At 41.8% G+C, this 23,893-nt stretch overlaps 1 pseudogene; it reads right to left on the reverse strand.

The window, feature by feature from the left end:
- Positions 1–10,851: 10,851 nt before the first annotated feature.
- LOC113175920 (myotubularin-related protein 10 pseudogene) lies at positions 10,852–13,066 on the reverse strand (annotated as a pseudogene).
- Positions 13,067–23,893: the final 10,827 nt, after the last annotated feature.

Genomic DNA, 23,893 nt, shown 5'->3' on the forward strand with positions numbered 1-23,893 from the left:
CTTACCCTATTCATGTTGTATTTTCATTTGAGGGCTTTTTTTTTTAGCATTTTGGTGAAAAACTGTCAGTTTTAAACTAATTTGTTTTTAATAGGACAGTAAAGCTGAAATAAACATCATGGTTCAAGAGAAAAAACATTGTACTAGGATTAGAGGATCTAAGTTATCCTAGCTCTGATCTCCAACAACTCAGACACATCCGATCTCTGTCATGAAAATTTGGAAGTAATTTGTGCTTTTCTTTCCCAAGTTTCTCTGATGCTTTATGATGCCACAGCCAGACAGGGCCATTGCCTGTCATGGTTCAATCTTCAGTTTGGGTTTGGACACAATTAATTATCAACAGAACTGCAAAAATCAAAAGAGGAAGTCGTCATCTAACTAAAACCTTGATGGGGAATTCAGTGTTATGTGGCTTGCTCAATGGAAGTTCAGTGGAAGTATCAGAAGAAATAGATGAGGGGAGCCATTCTCAAAGCACAAACAAGTATCCAGTACTCTCCCTGCTTACCTCATTCCACGTGATTAAAAAAAAGATTGCTGGACATGGTGGTGCACACCAGTAATCCCAGCAGTTTGGGAGGCTGAGGCAGGAGGATTGTGAGTTCAAAGCCAGCCTCAGCAAAAGTGAGGTGCTAAGCAACTCAGGGAGACCCTGTCTCTAAATAAAATACAAAATAGGGCTGGGACTGTGGTTCAGTGGTTGAGTGCCACTGAGATCAGTTCCTAGTACCTTAAAAAAAAATCGTCACCACTATATGATTTGTTCTGTAATTACATTTTCTCACAGGAGGCTATAAATAATCATGATATCATTCAGCACAAGCAGAAACCTGGTAGTTCCCCAAATGAGGCACACATAGGTGGGGGTGAAAGCCTTATCTTATATAACTCTCCATAGAAAAGGTCTTTTATTGTGATACACACACACACACACACACATATATGCATATATATATATATATATATATTTGAAAGGGCAATAAACTGAATTTTTTGTTTTGTTTTGTTTTTGGTAGGGGGGCTGCAACCCAGGACCTCAAGCCTGAGGCCTCCACCTGAACCCAAATGGAAAGGTCCTGCAGTGGAGTCCGAGCAGGCCCCACCCCAGGGGATACAGCCCTTTCCCTGTATTTTTAAAGTTAATTTTGCTTGTTTGGGGGAATCCTATTGTCATATGATTTAACCACATAAGTAAATTAAAATGTGGAATCATGCATTTCTGTGTTTTTGTAATAATTCCCCCACTCCCCTTTTGGTGATGCTGGACATGAAACCCAGGGCCTCCCACATGTTAAGCACATGTTCTACCACTGAGTTACATCCCAAGTCCAACTTTGGTAATATTTTGTGAGGACAAACTGAATGAAGAAAAATAATTTAGATTTTTTTGGAGCTGTAGTTTACAATCAAAACTCTAATAAAGCAGTTAGCAAGAGTACTCCATCCAGCGGTTGGGGTTGTGACTCGGTGGTAGAGTTCTTGGCTCACATGTGTGAGGCACTGGATTTGATTCTCAGAATCACGTATTAATACATGAATAAGATAAAGGTCCATCAACAACTAAAAAAAAAAAAAAAAAAAAAAAAAAAAAAAGAGTACTGCGTCCAGTTGGGCATGGTGGCATTTGCCTTTAAGCCCAGCAACTTGGGAAGGCTGAGATGAGGATCACAAGATTGAAGGCCAGTCTCAGCAACTTATCAAGACCCTGTCTCAAAAAATAAAAAGGGAGGCTGGGGTTGTAGCTCAGTGGTAGAGCTCCTGCCTAGTATGTGTGATGTGTGAGGCACAGTGTTCAACCCTCAGCACCACATTAAAAAACAAATAAACGAAAGTATTGTGTTCATCTACAACTAAAAAAATAAAATTAAAAAGAACTGGGAATGTAACTCAAGAGTAAAGTGCCCCTCGGTTTAATCCCCAGTACCAAAAACCAAAAAACTTCATGCAAGTTTAAAGTTCTTAATGAAACAGGGACAGAAAGTTGAAGGTAAGTGCCAGCAACTTAATGAGACCCTGTCTCAAAATGAAAATAGAAAGGACTGGGGGTGTAGCTCAATAGTAGAGCTCCCGTCAGTTCAAACCTCAGAACTGAGAAAAAAAATAGTAAATAAAAATAAAATTCTTATTGATACCATAGGCACTGGTCAAGATTTTGTTACCTAGAATTAACTCCTTTGGAAAGAAAATTAGGTTTATTTACTTCTAATTCCATGTAATCAATTTATAGCATTTCACATGAGTAAGGAATGATAGTTATTTTTACTTCTATTCCTTTGGGTTTATTATTAGGAAAAGCACCAATTTAAACATAGCACATGTGTATAGAGTAATAATATCTCATTCCACTGTCCTTCCCATCCTCATACCCCTTGTATGACTCTGTCCCATACTCAACCAGAGGAAGGAGGAGTTGTGTTCCATTTGTATACAATATGTCAAAATGCATTCTTCTGTCATGTAGAACTAATTAGAACAAATTAAAAAATAAAATTAAAAAGAAAGAAAATGACACTTGGGAACAAATAACAAATTGGTCGTCAGTGCTGCTGGAGCCCCCAGTGAGACTAGCTGAAATGTGTGAAATGTGTAGATGATGGTATGGTAAATGAATTTCTTTGAGGTACTTCCAAAAAAAAAAAAAAAGGCACAATGTTTTCACTTTCACGAGTTCTTTTTATTCTCCCCACCCAATTCTTTCCCCCAAGATTATGTTGTCTATTAAGATTTCTTTGTGATTCCATCTGCATTTTAGGTGGATTTTTCAATTTCTGCCCCCCCCAAAAGTCATTTGAATTAAAAAAGATTTTTTTTGTAGTTGTAGATAGATAGCATACCTTTATTTTATTTTATTTATTTTATGTGGTGCTCAGGATCAAATCCAATGCCTCACACATGCTAGGCAAGTGCTCTGCCACTGAGTCACAACTCCAGCCCATCATTGGGATTTTGATAGATACCACATTGAATCTGTACATTCCTTTTGGTAATACTGACATTTTAATGCTATAAAGTCTTCCAGTCTACACACAGTGGTTTTTTTTTTTTAATTTGTTTTGTTTTGTTGATGGACTTTATTTTACTTATTTTTATACAATGCTAAGGCTCGAACCCAGCATGCTAGGCAAGTGCTCTACCACTGAGCCACAACCCCAGCCCCACACAGTGGTTTTAATTTCCATTTTCCTGGTGACTTACAATGCTGAGCATCTTTTCATGTGCTTATTGGCTATTTGTGTATCTTCCTGGGAGAACTGTCTATTCAGATCAGATCTATACCAGTTTTTTTCTTCACCTAATTTCAAATAAAATTGTTTGCTGTTGAATTATAGGAGTTCTTTATATATTCTGCATACTAGACTATGAGCTATATGTTTCACAAATATTTTTTTCAAATCTATGGGTTGTCTTCACTTTCTTGGCTATGTCTTTTGAAACAAAGTTTTTTTTTAAAGATTTTTTTTTATTTTGGACACAATACCTTTATTTATTTATTATGGAGAATTTTTTAATTTATATATGACAGTAGAATGTATTATAATTCTTATTACATATATAGAACACAATTTGTCATATCTCTGGTTGTATACATAGTATATTCACACCAATTCATGTCTTCATACCTATACTTTGGATAGTAATGATCATCACATTCCACCATCATCCATAACCCCATGCCCCCTCTCTTCTCCTCCCACCCTCTGCCCTATCTAGAGTTCATCTATTCTTCCCATGCTCCCCCTCCCTACCCCACTATGAATCAGCCTCCTTATATCAAAGAAAACATTTGGCATTTGTTTTTTTGGGATGGGCTAACTTCACTTAGCATTATCTTCTCTAACTCCATCCATTTACCTGCAAATGCCATGATTTTATTCTCTTTTACTCTTTATACTGCTTATATAAAAAATAAATATTTTATTTATTTTTATGTGGTGCTGAGTATTGAACTTAGGGCCTCGCATATGGACCACAGTCTGTTCATTCATTCACCTAATGATGGACATTAGGTTTCCAGTTTTGGATTATTATGAAAAAAAAACCCCTGCTGTTAATGTTAAAATTGCACATCTGGGTATGGACATATTTTTCACTTGTCTTGGTCAATATATAGTACTGGTCAGATAGTTATATGTCAATGTTTAACTTATTAAAAAAACAAAACCATTTTCAAACTATTTTGCAAAGCAGTTGAATCATTTTACATTCCTACCAGCAATGTTTTCATATGAGCCCAGTGAGGTAGTGTGTACCTGTAATCTCAGGCTCAGGAGGCTGAGGCAGGAGAATCACAAATCTGACTGAGCCTCAGCAATTTAGTGAGACTGCATCTCAAAATAAAAAACAAAAAGGGCTGGGGTATAGCTCAATGGTAGAGCACCCCAGGGTTCAATCCCTAGTACCAAAATAAAAATAAATAAAATAAAAGTCCATTTGAGCCAGGTGCAGTATAGCAAGTACTGCAGTACTACTACTCTGGAGGCTGAGACAGGATTTTGAGATTGAGGCTAGCCTTGGCTACATAGTGAGACTCTATCTCAAAACAAAAGAAACAAGGGGCTGGGGCTGGGGCTTGGCTGTAGCACACTTGCCTGGCATTTGTGAGACACTGGGTTCAATTCTCAGTACCATGTATAAATAAATTTAAAAAAATAAAGATCTGTCAACAACTAAAAGAATTTTTAAAAAACCCCAAAGAAACAAAAAATGAAGACTTTCATTTCTATCTACATCTTTGCTAATATTTGTTAAATTATAGCTTTTCTAGTAGGTGTATAGTGATATCTCAGTGCAGTTTAAATTTGCCTTTCCCTAAAGACAAATTATACCTTTTCATGTGTTTATTGGCAATTTATATACCTTCTTTCATAAAGAGTCCAAATCTTTTGCCCATGAAGGAAAATAAAAGGTCATTTGCTCTCTTATAATTGAATTGTAAAGTTCTAGCTAGGCTTGGTGATGCATGCTTGTAATCCCAGATACTCAAGAGATTGAGATAGGAGGATCACAAGTTCAAATCTAGTCTCAGTAGCTTAGCAAAGCCCTAAACAACTTAGTGAGACCCTGTCTCAAAATAAACACTAAAAATAGGCTGGGGATGTGGCCCAGTGGTTAAGTGCCCCCTAGGTTCAATCCCTAGTACACAAAAACAAAACAAAACAAAACAAAATAAATACAACAATAACAAACAGAAAAGAGAGAGAGAGAGAAAAAAAAAGAAGAAATAGTAATGAGTCTTCCAATCTATGAACACAGTAGTTTTCTTCAACTTTTTCAGTCTCTAAATTCTATAAAATGTCTTATAGTTTTCAGTGTTCAGTATACACCTGTTTTTCTAAATTTATTTATTTATTTATTTATTTATTTAGTACTGAGGATTGAATTCAAGGGTGCTTTAATACTGAACTACATCCCCAGTCCTTTTTATTTATTTTGAGACTGGGTCTTGCTAAATTGCTAAGGCTGACATTGAACTTGTGATCCTCTTGCCTTGAACTTGTGATCCTCCTGCCTCAGCCTCCCAATTTTATGGGATTACAGACATAAGCTATTGTGCCTGGTTAAAATTTATTCAATTTTAAAATTCTATTGCATATTCTAATTTTTTCAATGTCAACATCTAGTTGCTTATCTAGTAGGAAACAAAAATACAATTTTTGTATATTGACCTTGAATTCTTTTTTTTTAGAGACAGAGTCTTTTAAATATTTTCTTTAATTTTATCTTTTATTATTATTATTTTTTTAATATGTATTTTTTAGTTGTAGGTGGACACACAGTATCTTTATTTCATTTTTTATATGGTGCCGAAGATCAAACCCAGCGCCCTGCGCATGCCGGGCGAGCTGGCTACCGCTTGAGCCACATCCCCAGCCCAACCTTGAATTCTTGACTTTCCTAAACTCACTTATTAGTTCTAGTAGTTTTCCTTTTTTGTATATATAGATGTAAGGGTTTATATATATATATATATATATATATATATATATATATATATATATATATATATATAATCATGGCATTTTAAAACAGAGCCTATTTATTTTTAATTTAATTTTTAATTTAATTTTTTTTTTTTTGCCTGGTGCTGGGGATTGAACCCAGGCGATGTGTTGATGCTCACTGCTTAGCAGAGGCGGTGTTACCAGCGGTGGGACCCCAGAGCCTGACTTCGCGGACTCTGGCACCTGGCTTCCCCTACTTACTGGACCCTCCCATGTCTAATCACGCAGCGCGGGTGCCTGGGGGATAAACCGCGACTGGCATCTGGACACAAGCGTGTGAACAACGGTGGCTAGAGCAGCCTGGTGCTCATGAGCGGCAGAGAGCTTCAGTACAGCCACCATCACCACCTGAGGCCTTACTTGCCCTCATGGGTGCCATTGATGCCTGCCAGCCCGACTGGACTCTTATAGACTAAGGTGCTGCACAGCTTGCAGAGCCAAGCCTGAGCCCTGCTGCAGTGCCTAGGGGCTCAGCGCAGACCTGCTGGAGGACTTGCAGAGAGCCGCGAGTGCACTTACTAGGCTCCATCAGATGCCCTCCACTTGATATCCTCAGTGCTTTGTGTGCGACATGAAATGAACCTGCTCACAAGGAGCAGTGGTTCTTCAATCTAGTGACACTGAAGAAGTGCACTGATGATCACCCTACTCTGGCCAGAACAGTTGTGAAATGCTCTCTGGGTTTCAATTAGTATTTCTGCATCCCAGTGACATTCTCTTCAGGGGACATCCTGGTGGAGTCAAAATGCATTTTACAGTTCACTTATCTACGCATACGTTATGATTTTCCTTGCAGAATGCCCACTGCCATTCATATACTCATAAATGCATGGCCAAGAGCACCCTGGAACTGAGGAATATGTTTACCCTTGAGGATCATGACGTCATCACGTAGTGGTTCCTAGGGGAAGGCATTCAAGTGTCCTTGGTGGTGGTGGCCACAGGCAGGCTATAGCTGTGTTTGTTGCTGTGGGGGAAATCGAGGTGTAATTTTCCAGTGCGTGTGGGGTTTTAGTTCTGTGAGTTGAATAAGTTCTACATATCTAGTGTGCAGCATGGTGACTCTGGGCAACATGTCTGCATCATATTCTTAAAATGTGCACAGAGGGAAGATCTTAAGTTTCTTAATTCCAACCCTCTAGAAAAAATCATAAATGCATGAGATGATGAGCATGATAATACATTGCTGGTAATCATTTCACAATGTATCCATATATAAAATATCAAGTAGTACACCTTAAACATATACAATGATGGCTTGTCAGTTATACCTAAAGACCAAGTTGAGAAGCATGTGTTTGTGTGCATGGGGAAGGGAGGCAAGAATAGTACATATGGTTACAGGAGACCTGGTGGTCATCTAAGTTTGCTTTTGGACAGAAAACCCTACTTCCTGAACTTGAGATACATGGGATCCATGGATGGTGTGTAGAAGTGATGCTAGGGTGTGCTAAGAGCCTGAGTTTCTCAACTTGGACAGTATCTATATTGCTAATGAGGGAGAGTCCCCAAGAAGAAGCATGGATGAGTCTATCAGAAAGACCCCAAACCCAGCAGGTACTGGGATGTCTAGTGCCACTTGCTGGTTGGCAGACCCAATTACCTGAGAAAGGCACTTGCATCCCCTTTCTGCTCAGCTCTGCAGCCTGAACAGAGACAGAACCTTGGAGCCCTTCCCACTTAGTGTATTTCAGCAGAACAGCTCCAGATGGACATTTTTTCCACACCTGCTTTTCTGGACACAGATGTTCAGGTCAGAAACACGCGTAGGGAAACTTTCATCTTCCCAATGGCCCAAGATGCCCAGCCCAGAGTGTGACATCTGACACTCTGGATATTTTGCATTGAAAGAATATAATGAGTTACATATTGCAGGAAAAAAATAAACGATTCATACATGAATTAACTCATTCTCTTGAAATGTCAGTTCCTATTGAGGCGCATTTGTCTGGGATACCCTGAAAAGAGGAATAAATGTGCAGACCAGGTTTGGCTGCTTCTGTGCATTCCTCTGATTGTGTCAGGAAAGAGAAAAGGATATCAAGGAACAAAAATAATATTTTATTCCCTAAATTTTGTGGTTTCCAGCTGTACTCAATGGCTAATTTGTCGTTTTTTCTTCACATGAACATGTGAGGAAATTGAAGACATGTTTAGTTAGAGCCTTTGGGTTCCAGTCTTCCAGGAGATAAAACAGAACTTTCATTTTTGCTTTCTTCCTCTTCTATGGAAGGAGATAGAGTGAGGGCTCAGAGGAATGACATCAACACAGGATCCAATCAGTGATGGGAGGGGCGTCTTCAATTCATCAGTCTTAGGCACAAAGGTTTTTGTTTTCTAAGTCGAGTTTTAACTACTTGAGGTTACTGCTACAGCAAGCAGACATGGTTAAAGGAAGTGTTGAGCCGTTTTCACCCTGTTAGTATAAATTAGTATCCTTTCCTTAAATAATGTTAGACAATTTTCGTTTTAAAATTGGTTCCCATCATAAAACAGTAAGACCTAGTACGTCTTGAAGTCCAACACTAGGAAGTCCATCCCATCTGTCCTTTGCCTGAATTCCGACAGCACAGGCTCCACAGGACTATGGAGATTAGGGGTGTTGGCTCCCTTTGGTACACTGCATGCAGCCGTGCTTGCTACTTCTGTCACCACAGTGTCATTTTAGTTGGCAGAGATGCCAAGCAGCTTTATAATGACCCAGATTTAAGGCTGTTAATAGGTGGTTTTCATAATATGCACAATGAATTGTGGCACAATAATCATGATGATAACAACTACTCAGTCAAAATAAAACAAAAACCCATATTTTACTACATTTGATTATCGTACAAAATATGTATTTTTCTATTTTGAGACATTATTAGTAGTATCTAATCTTTTTAAACTTATAAATTTACAAAAAACAAAACCTAAGGGAAATGAAATAAATGTATGAGGAAAGAAAATTGTACAGAAATAGATGATCAATCCAAAAAATAAATTTAGAACAATTTGTAATGGTAAAAAATCAGCTTAGTGGCAAAGGGGAAATTATTGAAATTTCAATGGCAGAAAATGCTGTGGTGTTTTAAGGGGGTTAGGACTGGTTTCTATTCAAAGGCTATAAAGAGTTTAATGACAATAATACTATTTGTATATTTTGAAAATAGCCCTTGTTTTCTAGGCAACAAATTAGCTTTAAAAAAGTAGGGTTAATCTGCAAAATGATGAATTTCCTAAGTCATTTTTAAAAACTTCTGTCCTATTAAATTCAGAAACATTATCAAACAATATTTAATAGGCAAACAATTAAATTGGAAATAGCTATTTAGTTTACATATAGGTAAAAATATCCTGAAAAAGAAAAAAAATTGTTTTAGGAAAGGAAATAAGCTAACTAGATACTTTACTATAAAAATTTTCAAAATCTTATGATGGTAGTTTAAGGATTCTAACATAGTGAGATTTTAATATGTGTACCCTTTCAATAGTGGGGGTGTGGTGATTATGTGTGGGGGGAATGGCGCCAAATGTCACTACCAGTGCCACCACTATAAGGAGCTTAACGCTTGGATCTTGCAAAGCTGGCTAGATTCTTGTCATAGTTTGAAAATGAGGGAGTTTAAGATCAGGAAAACACCTTTTCAAATTTATTGGTCTTCTCTTAATATTGCTGTCAGAAGTTAGGAAGGGCTGTGAGGGAGTGCTTTTTTATTTGTTAGAACAGCAGTATTTTGAGAGAAGTACACTTTTCTTTCTCCTAAGCATTAAGAACTTTAGGAGAAGAACGCCTGTGCAGGTGCCCTGACTCGCGACCTCACTAGTTATTTCCATGGAGTGTCTGCCAGCCACACTTCACCAGGCCCGGAATGCTGACAGGGAAGCCAGGATGCCTCCAACAGGCCCTGTGGTCTATGCAGACAGCGCTCTCCTGTCTAGGCACCAGCCTGCCAGAGGTAGGGCTGGGGGCCTGTGGAACTTCTCAGGATCAGCACCCCACAGCTGCTGTGTCCTCAGTGATTTTCAAAAGGACAGAAATATGGCTTTGAGAACTCCTGGCTACTGTTATAGAGCTTAGTATGAAAAACCTATGTTCAGTATGCAGTGGTATTTTAACCCCCTAATTTTAAAAAGTGAATGAGATTTTTCTCTGTTATTCATATCTTAAGTCAAAGGCACCTCTCAGTTTTATTATCTACAGTGATACTTTAAGGTTACGGTGCACATCATTTTAAAGTTAGTCTTGTGGAGTTAAAAGCAAACTCATGATTTTGAAACACAGTTGTCTAAGGACCAAACAAGGTGATCAAAAAATTTAGCCTCAAAACAATGTATGAATTGAACTCATGTAAGCTCAATTAGAGAAACAGAATGTGACCAAAAAAAAAAAAAAAATTACAGGAATACCTACTGAAGTTTGTTGTGGGTTTTACTGGATGTTCCTGGAAATATACTAAATACTAATTTCTTAACTTTCCTGACCTCTACTTCTTTAAGTTTCTAATCTGATCAGTTTCAGGTCAGCTTTAGTAGATAGGAAAAATGGATGCAGACAAAATAAATACAGTAAAGAAAACCTGATTAGTTTGATCATAGTTATAAGAACGGAGAAGCTTTGTCTGCACATCACCTAAAATGAGCCAGAACTATAATGATAGAAAGAGAACATAAAAAATAAAATTATATTTCTCTTACGATAACTGTGAAGGGAGAATGGTTCAACATATTTTTAAATATTAGAGCAAATTTCATCTATTATTCTTACATATAAAGTTATCAGAGTTTTTAAATGCCTAGGTTAACAATTTTGATTCAGAGGGAAAATTTTAGAGCTTGCCTCAAAATGTTCCGAAAATACTACATTTTAGTCTTCATTTGCAAGTGTCTTGGTAGAGAACCCCATTTTGGCCCGACTTTACAGTTTGCTTACTGGTGTTCCTAAAATACCTCATCTGCACAGATTTCCTGCAGGAAAACAGGGGAAGGAAGAGGAGAGAAACTCTGATGTCCCTTAGGTGTCATGAGGGCCACTAGCTCTGAAGTACGTCCAGCTCTGCATAGAAGGCTTCTCAGGGGCTGCACTGCTGTAGTCTACTGAGCGCATCCACTTCATGAGCCAGAAGGGAGAGCTTGTGAAAGGCAGTGATGGACCCCCCAAGATTGTTCTGAGCCTCAGGGATCCAGCAGAAGTAGCACAGTCTCCACAGGTTTTTGTGGGTTCCAGAGATGTGGCAGAATAACCCTGTGCAGGTTAGCTGGTTTGGAAAACCACTCTCTAAAATATTGCTCCATATCATTGTTCTGGCTGTCGGTGTGCTTAAGTGGCTTTAGTTAATGAGTTAATTCTCCTGGGCACTAATTCTTGGTCACTGATGATTCCATTCTTTATGGAAGATGGCATTCCTCTTAGTGTGGAGCTGTAGCTTTTCTTCATTTGTTTAAAAGACTTGATAGAGCCATTCTGTATGCATTCTGTGAACTGAGGAGACCAAACTGAAGGGAATTTTAAGCCCTTTTCATCTCCCAATTGGATATTTTTGCTGATAACAAATTCTGTGCTTTGCTTCACCTGTTGATGAGGAAAGTGGAACAGGAAGGTGCTGAACAGTGAGAACTGGATTCTGTCACAAAGCACTGCTAAGTAAGGCTCAGAAAACTCAAAGGCTGCTGGGTACTGTTCTAACAGTTGCCACATGGCATTCAAGAACAGCAAAAATAAGGGAGACTCTTTTTCTGATCTCCTCAAATGGTTGCATCTGTTTAGGAACTGAAATCCTGCCATGGGCCACTCCTTCTGTAGCAGACTCTGAAATCCAGTAATTATCCTAAAATATGGATTCAGCATCACTTGAACATGAGAAGCTATAAGACAACTTAAGTCTCTTCCCTCCTCCTCTTGTAGTATTATAGAGAGATGTTTGCTTTCTAGCATGTACACAAGTTCTGCTAAATATTTAAGAAAAGCCCTGACATATTCTAACCACAGAATATTTTCTAGCGAAGATAGCCATTTCTCTACATTTCTTCAAAAGGTTCATGAATGCATAGTTGGCTTAAGTTTTACAAATGTCGCCTGTATTTCTTGAACATTAGGCAAGATCTTATCCAAACCTGAGTTGTAAACATAACTTCTCTGTGGATGAGTTTTAGTTATTGCATAACAAATCCTCTGGTCAGTTTTCTCTGCTGCAACACATCTTTAATGAGGGCTATTCACACAAGAGCACTGCCATTGAGTGGCTTTAATAGCAGAGTGACATGCTTCTTCCAACAAAAGAATGCGAAAAGATTTTCAGATGTTGGTCTGCTAAAGAACTTGGCACTACAAAGTACTCTGGAAGGCAAGTCGATCTCCTGTAACCCTCATTCACAGAACAGACTCTCCACCTGAGAGCACCAGTCCTCTTGATTTCTCTGTCCCAATGTGAGTAAGTTTCAAGTAGTGGGGTTCTCTGGCTGCTGCCACCACTAGCTCCACTACCTCCTCCTCCTCCACCTATTGAGGGTATTCCATTAATTTGTTAGCTGAATTGTGGTATTTTTCGCCCAACTTATTCAAATGCAAAGAGTAGCTGGAGGTCTGTTGGCTGGGAAGAATCATGAGCTATTGCAAGGCATACCTTTGGGGCACTTTCAGGACCTAATTCATCAAAGCAAAAATCTAACAATTCTGAAATCTTTACAATAAACCCTGTTTTGATTTCTTGTTGGGACCTGGGACTTTCTGCTACCTCTTATGGTCATTTATTGTGATATTTTGTTCAATACATGTTAAAGGGTCATCATGTTCTCCAAGAAGAAGTTTTCTATAATGCAATTTCTATAATGCTATTGGGTCATCCATAATAAAGGAGATTTTGAAGTTACTGCATATCAGCTTTCCCCACAAATCATACTGACTTGTGTATGTTGCAATGCATTTTCTTATAAAAGCTGACTTTATTTAAAACAATTTCTCCTGGCAAAAGTTCTGGCTCCAGTTTTTTAATCTTTGGTTCCGAATTGATCTTGTATTCAGTCTGTGGCGGCGGCAGGAGGTAGGCTCTGGAGGTGGGTCTGGATGACTTGAGGGAGAACATGGTGTCCCTACCTTCTTGCCTAGGCTCTGTTGCAGGCCAGCTGCAGCATGGAAGCCTCTGAACTCCTCTGGCCTGGACCTCAGAGCTTCTGGAGTGGCTGCGCAGGCCCAGTCTGCTGTCTACCTGGCAGCCAGCTGGCCTCCCAGACAGGTAGGCAGAGACACAGCAGAGCACCCACCAGACTGGGGTGGAGCCTAGCAGAGCCTGGCCCATGAGGGCACTGGGGCCCATCCCCCAGCCATCCCTATGGCAGCAGTAGGGAGCAGGAAGGTTGCCCATCACTTCAATTCTAGAGGGCTTGGGTAGCGCTCAGGACCCTTGGTATGCTGGAGGGCTGCTTCCTTATGCAGCTCTAAGTCTTGATCAGTGACATGAAATCCAAGTTTTGGGTGTGGTGGGGGTATGAGAAGGTCTCCTCCTCTATGTGTCAGTAGAAGAATCTTGTGATTTCAGGATCTAGAACTTTGGGGTGGGGATGCTACCTTCCTAGAGGTACCTGTCCTGTGATTGTTTCTGTCACTTTGTCATATGGATTCTTCCAATAGGCCAGCTCTAAAGCTGAAATGGAAATCTGGGATCCCTACTTGCATAATCTCTTTGCAGACTTGAGGATCAGCCTGCAGTGGAGAGTCTGGTCTTCTCCTCTGCAGCAGCTGAAAACCTCCAGTGGAGCAGTGTGAACTTCTGAAGTGCATTCCATTGGGGGCAGGATCACACAGGAGTTCTGGAGATGACCCTGAGATGTCCTGTAGCCCAGCATCTCTTGGCGTCACCATCTCTTGGTGAAACCAGCTCAGCCCACTCTATCCAAGACAGAAATGAGGAACAAATAAGTAAACCATCGGCAAGATAGAACATTAATCTCCAGAATATAGAAAGAACTAAAAAAAACAGCCCCCCCAAAACCCCAAAAAACCCAATCAGATACTTCCCAGAAGAAATATGATCATTCCATAAATATATATATTGGCAAGGATGTTGGGAGAAAAGGTACACTTATACATTGCTGGTGAGGATGCAAATTGGTAGAATCACTCTGGAAAGCAGTACAGAGATTCCTCAGAGAACTTGGAATGGAATCATCAGTAGACCTAGTTATCCCACTCCTTGACATATACCCAAAATACTTAAAATCGTCATACCATAGTGATGCAGCCATATCAATATTTTCAGAACTCAATTCACAATAGCTAAGCTATGGAAGCAACATAGGTGCCCTTCAACAGATGATGGATAAAGAAAATGGGGTATATTTACACAATGGAATATTACTCAACCATAAAGAATAAAATCATGACATTTGCTGCTAAATGGATGGAACTGGAGAGTATCATGCTAAATGAAATAAACCAATTCCAAAAAACCAAAGGTCGATGTTCTTGGATATGCAGATGCTAACAATAAGGGGAAGGGGAATAGAAATTTATTGGATTAGACAAAGAGGAATGAAGGGAAGGGAGAAGGGATGAGAAAAGTGGAGAAAGGATGAGAAAAGGAAAAATAGAATGAACCAGACATAATTTTCCTATGTTCATATATGAATACATGACCAGTGTAAATCCATATCATGTACAACGAAAATGTGGGAAGTTATACTCCATGTACCTATAAGGTATCAAAATGCATTCTACTGTTATGTATAACTTAAAAAAATTTTAAAATTCATATGCAAGAGGCTTTACTGGGGCCTATTCTGGAGCACAAGATGGGTAGTACATGGAACAGTGGTGTCAGAATGTCCCAGTGAACAAGGAATTGTATTGTCTTTTGATCATAGTGGCAAAAAAGCTAACTAGACTAGAAATGGTTACCAAGAGATGAGTTCCTTACTGTGACTAATCTGACCATGTGGTTTAATAATGTCTAGGTCCTTTTGGAATTTGGGGTAGAATTTTCAAAAGTTGAGAGATGCCATCTGGAAAAGCTTTCAGCATGGTAAGCAGAGCTTTGGGTGTGATTTTGGTGGAGGCTCAGAAGGCCAGAATGCAACAGGACTATCAATACTAAAGACTGTGCTTATGAGGTTGCTGAGGAGAAGGAGTACTCTATTGGAAGACGGACTAGAGGTCATTCATGTTACATTCTAGCAAATTCATTGTCATTTTACATTTTACACATTTCCTTGCACTGTGTTGCTGAATTTAGAGGTGATGTCTTAAATATTCTAGTGGAAAAAATTTCAATGCAGCATGAATATTTCAATTTCATCCAGTGGTATGGATATTGCTAGCAGCATTTATCCAGATTTCTGTGAAAATAAATAGCAGGTAGCAGAGGGTAAACTCGAGTTTGGCCAGAGAAGTTGCAGTAAAGCTGGCTCCACAAGTAGCAAGCTAGGCCACTAGTAGCAAACCCCTGGAGATAAATCTTGCCATTTGCTCCTTCTTACTCTCTGCTTTGTGGCTGCCATGAGGTGAGCAGCTGCCTTTCAAAATGTCCTTGTGCCCTAATGTTCTGCTCCACCTCTGGCCCAGGACAATGGAGCTGGCTACCCATGGATAGACACCTCTGAGACATGAAATGTTCTGCATCACCTTAGCCCCAGAGCAATGCAGTCAGCCAAACATGGACTGAGATCTCTGGAAAATGCAATGTAGGCAACAGGGAGAACACTGCACACCTTCAATGTGGTGTAGAGAGAAGGATGTGTATATGCTTTGGTCAGGATGAAAGGGAACTCTTCCAAAAGAAAATATAATTATTTTACCTGAAGTAACATCACAGTCAGGCACCATTACTAGCTCAAGGATTCTGTGGGACAGTTCCAGGGACGACTGTAATGGTTTTCTAACTTGATAGTATGGTGGGAACTATGGAGGAAAAATTGACTAGAGCTATCTGGGGGCAACTGATGGTGGTTTGACTCTGGATGGGTACAGTCATGTCCAGTAGAACCGTGGAGATACTTTTGGAGCCAAGTGGAATGACTGCCTAAGTAACCCAGAGGAAAGCAGCCTCAGAATGACCCTCTGGAGGGTGAGGATAACTGTGCGGTGGGTGTGGGAGAAGCAGTAGCACAGTGTCAGGAGGAGCCTGAGCTCAGACCAAGGGGGGGTGGGGGTCTCTTCACCCTGGAGCCTCCTTTGACCAACCGCCTTGGCTCAAGTCCTTTCTGCGTCACAGGTTCCATCCACACGTCACAAAGGCTAAACTGGAGTTCAGCCTTTGGTCCAAGGAGGAGCTGGCTTCTCAGCCAAGCTGCTCTGTGCTGACCAGGGTGGACTAGTGTGGGCTTCTGTCTTCTAGTGACGAGCCCCAGTGCCCTCCATGGGCAGTCTTCTTGCAAAGTGCTGTCGCAGGCTGCGCCGCAGGGCCCTGGTGGCCCATCCAACGCCCCTCCGCCTCTCCCGGGAGGCCCCCGCTCCTCACAGGGACCACCCCGCCGCACCTGCCTCTCCCCCCAGCCCTGCCAGCAGGCGTTTCCAACAGGATCCCCGACCTCCACCTCGGGGGCCTCCTGCTGCTGGCAGGGACAGAGGCCAGCTCCACTGTCCGGGGATCCTGCTGCCCGCGTCCTGGGGGTCCTTGCGCAAAAAGCCAGTGCTATCCCAGAACAACTCGCGCATGTTGGGACCCTTGACAGCAGTAAGGGTCCCCCCTCCTGGGCGCAGGCCACTCCTCCTGCCTTCAGTTCCTCAGCTCATCCACCAAGCTGAGGGGCCCATGACAGCTGCTCCCTGCCCTGTTGGTGCGTCGAAGGAAGCTGAGCTGAGGGCCCAGGAACATCAAGAAAAAAGCAAGATCCATCAGGAGGAGGAGCAGGAGGAGGAGGAGGAGGAGGAGGAGAAGGAGGAAGAGGAGGAGGAGGAGGAGGTGGAGGAGGAGGAGGAGGAGGAGGAGGAGGAGGAGGAGAAGCTGAAGGAGGAGGAGAAGACGGAGGAGGTCACTCGGGGAGACCTCAGTGCCCTGGAGGCCAGTTCGTGGCCCCCAGAGGGAAATAGTGTTCCCGAGAGGCCCCCCGTGTCTCCCAAGAAGTGGATCTGCCTGTCTGCCTCCCCATCCATCCAGGGAGAGCAGGGCCTGAAGCCCACCTGGGTTCCATCCCAGAGTTGGCCCTCACTAACTGCTGCTTCCAGGAGGCCGCCTAAAAGAAAGCTGCTCATGCCAGTGGCCCTGCCATCACTGATTCCCTGGCATCAGGATGGGCTGCCCCCACCTGCAAAGCGGCCACTTTTATGTTCCAAAGGCACCCCGAGGAGGGTTCAGAGTGCCAGAAGTAACCATGTGGAGCCTGAGACACAGGTCGCCCAGGGCGGAAGAGAGGCTCTGAAGGACTGCACCACCACTGTCCATTCATCCTCCCCACCTGCAGGCCCTACCTGGAATGCAGGCCCCCTCCCCCCACCCACTGACCCCTCCCCCATCCCAATGGAAGTCCAGCCTGCTGGGCCCCTGAACCTACCCATCCCTCCACCTTCCTCCTCATCTAATATCCCACTGCCTCTTCCCAGGAAACCTCCTTCTCCCTTCAGCCCCAGTCCCCATGTTGGAATTACCCCTAATGTGTTTCACCTTCCCACACCTCCTACCCAGGTCCCTTTCCCCTCCAATCCTACCTCTTCCAGAACCGAATCCCCAACCCCCATGTGCATCGATCCTCCTCCTCCTCCTCCTCCTTCCCCCTTTCCTCTTCCTCCCCCTCCCCCTCCTTCTCCTTGTCCTCCTCCTCCTCCTCCTCTTCCATTTCCTTCTCCTCTTCCTTCACTTTTTTCTCCTCCTCCTCCTCCCCCTCCTCCCCCACCCTCTCCTCCTCCTCCACTTCCCCCTCCTCCTCCCCCTCCTCCTTCTCCTCGTCCTACTCCCTCTCTTCCTCCTCATTCCCCTTCTCCTTTTCCTCCTCCTCCTCCTCCTCCTCCTCCTCTTCCTCCTCCTTTTCCCTCTCCCCCTTCAACATTTCCACTTCCTCCTGCTCCTATTCCTCCTCCTCCTCCTCCCCTTCCTGCTCCTCCTCCTAGTGTTCCCTCTCCTTTGGCTGCTCCTCCTGCTGCTCCTCTTCCTCCTCCTCCTCATTCCTTCCCAAGACCCACTCCTGTCCCTTCCACCCCAAACCCCAATACCCAGGGCCAGCACTCCACTAGGAGTGTCCCTCCCACCCTAATAGCCATGTCATCGGCTCACCTTTCCCAGAATCCCGCTGTGCTGCCTGAGGACACGGCCATGGACACCACTCCCCATTCCATGGCGGTCATTTTGTCCTCTTCTGCATCCAGTGACAGCAATGTCCATGGCCATAGGCAGCACAGGCAGCCAGCAAAGGGACCAGTCCTCCCCAGCCCCCCAACCCTTCAGTTCTCCCAACCCAACCCCAATCTGTCCCATTCCATTGTCCTATCACCCACCCCTCAGCCTGCATCTAGGAACCCTGCTGGACAGCAAAGAGCCTCTCTTCCCAATGCCCCCACGGTTACCACGCTGCGAGTGAAGGACCACTCACCGGCCTCCACCCTGGCACAGAAGGCCTCTGCACCACCAACCTCCCAGGCTGCCAGTGAAGAGCCCATGGATACGACCCCTCCTTTGAAGGCTGTCAAGTTCTAGTCACCTCCTGCCTGCCAAGTTCTTAGACTCACTCAATTTGGTAAGCAGGGCAGACACTTCGACAGCTATTTCTATATTGTAGGCCTGGTGACACATATTTGCGATTTGTTGGCTTTTGACATAATAGCTGAAGACATAATCACCAATGAAGCAGTGCATATGTGTACGTGCACACACACACACACACACACACTCACACACACACACTCACACACACACATACACAGAAATGCCACAGTCTTTGTCTCTAAGTTTCAGAAGTAGGCAAACTTGAAAATTTTCTGAAACTATAAAGGAGACTAAAGAGATGTGATAAGTGTATGAACTGTGGGAGCCTGGACTTAAATCAAGCATGGAGGATGACAACAGGACAACTAAGAAATTGGGCTATAGACTAGAGGAAAGTACTGTGTCAATGTTAGTTTCTTGAACGTAGGAATTTTCCAGGGTTATGGGAGAGAATGTGCTGTCCTGGACAATTCACAGCGGAGTAAAGGCATTAAGTGCACAGGGGTAGGAGACACAAATACTCTTCTCAAACTGTTCAGAAAGGTTGAATTAGGGAAAGAGGCAAGAGAAAGTACATGTGGCAAAATGTGAAAAGTCTGTGACTCCTCCTAGACATTCCAAATAACTCTCATGGAGAGACAGGAAATAAAGTTCGTCCAGGCAGTTTCAGTGGTCTTCCCTCCCCCACTAGGAAGAAAAGCTTGGCATTCATTTGCAAACACACTTCAGTATTTCACATGTATAGATGAATCTTTCAACTATTATAATATAGACCTGTCTCCCTCATTAATGATGTGTTAAAAATCTTTAAAAGCTGTTTGCTCAACAAGATTAGTTCAACAAGATTGATTAGATCAATTAGGAAAGAATTCCCATATGGAATTCTCTGAACAGTATTTCTAAAGTTTGAAAATCCTGCAGAGTAAAAAATATCTAAAATCACTATAAAGAGTAAATAACAATGGATTAGAACTGATGTAACAATGACTGCAGATTGTGTTTACATAGAAAAACAGAATTGGGCTTTACAGGAGGAAATGTGAGCAGGCCAGAAACAGGGCAGCAATGAAGTTACGTAAGTTGTCAAGAGTTTGATAGCACCATGACGTTGATCATAAAACTGTTCCATGATGTGTGTGTGTCCTCATGAGAACCCTGAGGTGCCCGTTTCCATGACTCTGTACACTACGCTTTGCTTTGCTTCACATTCTCTATATTGAAGAAGCTGGAGTAGAGCAGCTTTCTATTTCTCAAAAAGATTCAATTTAATCTCAATTGGAGGAAGACCTTTCTAACATGTGGGACATGAGTAGTCACATTGGGTCTGGCCTTGTGATCCTCAGGTGGCGTATTTGTCATCAAATATAGCAGTTGACCTTGTGGGGAGGATCAGTATTCAGGGTCAGTACCAAGCAGCAGAGAACTCAGCCCATCACAGGTTGAAAGCAGAGCACTGCAGCACCAAGGGAATGAGGTTCTTGACTCAGCTAACCATTGGTGAATTAGGCTAAGGCTTGTTGAATATTTGTTGATACTTGCCCTCAACTAGCTTTGAACTATGAATAAATATATCTGAGCAGCTGGCTCCGACAGAGGGCAAGATGGAAGCACCCAATAGAGAATACTATGAACCAATGTTCTTTTCCCTGGAAGTGTCTTTCTTACTCTGATTTTTCTACTCCTTCCCATTTGCAGGCCCCACCTCCTTTGCCATAGGAATGAACTCACCACCTGGACTGGCCCATCAGGGAACTCAAACTTCCCCAAAGAAACAAAGGATTCAAGGTGGAGAAGTGTTCTATAAGGAGACCACCCAAGTCCTGTAGTGGCTGACTGCTGTGAAAGAGAATCTCTCTCCATCTGACATCAAGAACTAAATAAGCCAGATATATGTGCTGCCCTGTGTAGTTTCTGTGAATGGGAACACGAGGACACAACATGGCTGCATTTTACTCTGGTGGTGGTGCTAGTTGTAGAGAATCAGATGTGACTATGTTACTATTACTGTCCTTGATGGAGTCTGCCTGCAAACGGGATATTCTGTCAAGGTATAGATAGGTAACAGCGGACATGCTTGAAAACGAGGCGTCTGCTGTCCTTGGGAGGACTTGCCTGCAAATGGGATGTTCTGCCAAGTGGGCTAGGAGGGTGCTGAGAAAAATTTTATTATCTGTTCTTAACAAAGAGCAGAGCTAAGCGTACTCCCTGCCGAGAGTAGATTAGCCATGAGAAACAGGTTACTTCGGATTAGAAAGTCAAACTTCTGTATGCTATGTTTAATTAGCTGAAAGACCTGATTTATTGATGTTGGAAGGCTGCCTTCTTTGTTCACAATACTATAAAAAGATTGCTTGTACACAATAAAGGACTTTTTTTCTGCTACTGCTTTGCTTGCTCTGCTTCTTCTTTCTTTTCTCATGCTGACCTGCAAGTGAATTACTGTAACACGAGTCACCTTCTAGACTGCTATTAGTAAGGCCAGGCAATCTCCCCACCTTAGCTGCTTCCTTCTTGTTCAGTAAACAAAGACCATCCCTTCTCAGGGAATGGAGGGTGGGTTTGGAGTTCTCACTCTGATCCAACCCTTGTTACAGCCTCCATTACCAAGGCCAAGAAGGTGACTGAACATTCAAGAGCCAGATTGGATTTCCACACAACCTTGTTCTAACTTTTGTTCTATCAAGCACTGATGCACGAGTTAGTTCCATGTCACAAAGTTGGATGACATCTACCATTAAGCATTAATTTTGAAATACAAAACATGTCAGTTGGGCAAGGCTTTCCTACAATGCCATTGGCAGGCCAGATGTTCTCTTACTTGATGGAATACACCACTTAGAATCTCTATCCTAATTCCTGAAATTTAGTACTCTCATAGGAAAATATTTCTCCTTGACTTATTTTTTTAAGCACATAAAATATTTCAATTATTAAGTAGTCATAGGAATTCTTCTGGTTTCTCCCTGTAATTATTTTAAATTTCTACAACAGTTGCTTCTGTAAACTTAGTGACAGTACCATCATTGTTTTCAAATGAGATCACCCTTTGGATGAATGGGCTTCACCTTCAAGTTGCAGATGCACAAAGTAGACTGAGGACAATGATGAAAACTGCAGGTACTGAACCCAAATGTCCTCAGAGGTCAACTGACAGTCACTGCTCAGTTGTGAATTAGAGCTGCTGTGCACTGCAGATCCATGCTACCCATCCTGCCAACTCTGCCATGGAGGAGTCAAGGTTTCTAGCACCTACGATGCTGGGCAAACTCTGTACAAGACAGCCAGAGTTGGGTGCTATTGTATGTTACAGGCAGAGCAGCACGGATCATCAGGCTGAGCAGCAAAATTCATGATCCTCAGGATTTATGCACAGAGTTGGTCCACCATCGCTTTATCTTTTATTTTTTTTAATGTGTGTGTCATATGTGAAGAACTAACAGATGCAACAATCATGGGATCTTTGGACAGTGACAAGAGTTGAAGGTGCTCATGGAATGGTTTTATTTTGCTTTACCACTACTTCTCATCTGAACCACTCCCAATTCATCTGCACTTTCATATTTTTCACTTTCGGACAGCTTCTCAATGTGTTAGGGATGATGTACAGATAAAGTTGTACCCTACCTGCTTTTTATTGGCATGAACCTTGGTTATAGGTTTACAACTCTATTTAGCACAACTGTTTTGTATCAAAGTTCCTCAGGCACATTCCCACTGTGCAAAAAGCAAAACCAAACCAACAGTTGTGAAATGAAACATTTTATCCCAAAACTTTCCATTAGTCTGTCCTCCTATAGTTTCACTCAAGGGACCATTCTCATTGCTCTCAGCATGGTTTCAATGGAGTCTTTGCATCACAGGACAAATCATATTTGAATGGGACACTATAAGGTGTTACAGTTTTTGATATGTGGTATCCCCCAGAAGCTCCTGTGTGAGACAATGCAAGAAAGTTTTGAGGTGAAATGATAGGGTTAGAGGAGCCCTAAATGAAGTTGTTCCTTAATGCATTCATGTGATTAAAAGGGAGAGAAGTGTAAGCAGGAAGTAGTAGTTCCATGTGAACATGCCTTGGAGGTTTACATTTTGTGCTTGGTGAGTTGCTCGTTCCTTCTCTGTTTCAAAATGGTCATGCCTCAGCTGCTTTCTTCTACCACACTCCTCTGACATGATGTTTTGCCTCATCGTGGGCCCAGAATTATGAACTCAGCTGACTATGGACTACCTCTGAAGCCATGGGAAATAAACTTTCCTCCTCTAATTATTCTTGACATCTCTTTGATCATAGAGACAAAAAAAAAAAAAATCTAGAACAGAAATAGGTGCCAACAGGTGAGTGGCTTGCAGTGACTTGTCAGACTATGTGGTTCAGGAACTTGTGGAGACTTATGGTAATTGGGATAGAATTTTGAATAGCTTAGAGATATAAGCTGGAAAAGCTTTGAACATTGTAAGTGAAGCTTATCATGTGATTCTGGTGCAAGCTCTGAAGACCAAAATGCTTATAAGACTGTTGATAGGAAAGACTGCTCATGGGGTTGCACAGGAGGATTCTGTTGGAAAAGGAACTAGAAGACATGTCACATTTTGGCAAACATATTGTATACATTGTGCACATGTCCTGTCAAATTTATGTGGCTAAATTTAGAGGTAATATACTCATTAATCTGCTGGAGGAAATTTCAAAGAAGTACAGCATTCAAGCAGTGATATGGATGTTGCTAGCAAATTTTATTCATGTTGATTGTGATACTGTGGAGCAGAAGGAAGAGTGTAAACTTGCATTTTGGTTATAAAAGGTGGAGTAATGCTGGGCCTCAGGAAGTTGTAGTTGTTAACACATTACAGTGATAAAAGAGAAAGAAATTACACAGACACAGTAGAGAGGTAGCTTAAGGCCATTTCAGGAATTGGCAAGATCATACAGAAATCATGATCACAAGAGAAACTTATGAAGAGAAACTACCAGGAAGTTTTTTCTTTTCTTTTTTAAAAATTTTTTATTTGTTTTAATAAGTTATACATGACAATAGAATGCACTTATATACTTTGATGTATAATAGATAGATGGGATATAATTTCTCATTTTTCTGAGTATACATATTGTAGAATCACATTGGTCATATACTCACATACATACATACATACAATAATAATGTCTGTTTCATTCTACTATCTTTCTTATCCCCACATCCCCTGCCTTCCCCTCCTTTCACTTCCCTCTACCCAATCTAAGGTAAGGCTCTTCTTTTTTTTTTTCGCATTACAATTCTTAATACA

This window comes from Urocitellus parryii, chromosome 14 (assembly GCF_045843805.1).
Source record: "Urocitellus parryii isolate mUroPar1 chromosome 14, mUroPar1.hap1, whole genome shotgun sequence".
NCBI lineage: Eukaryota > Metazoa > Chordata > Mammalia > Rodentia > Sciuridae > Urocitellus > Urocitellus parryii.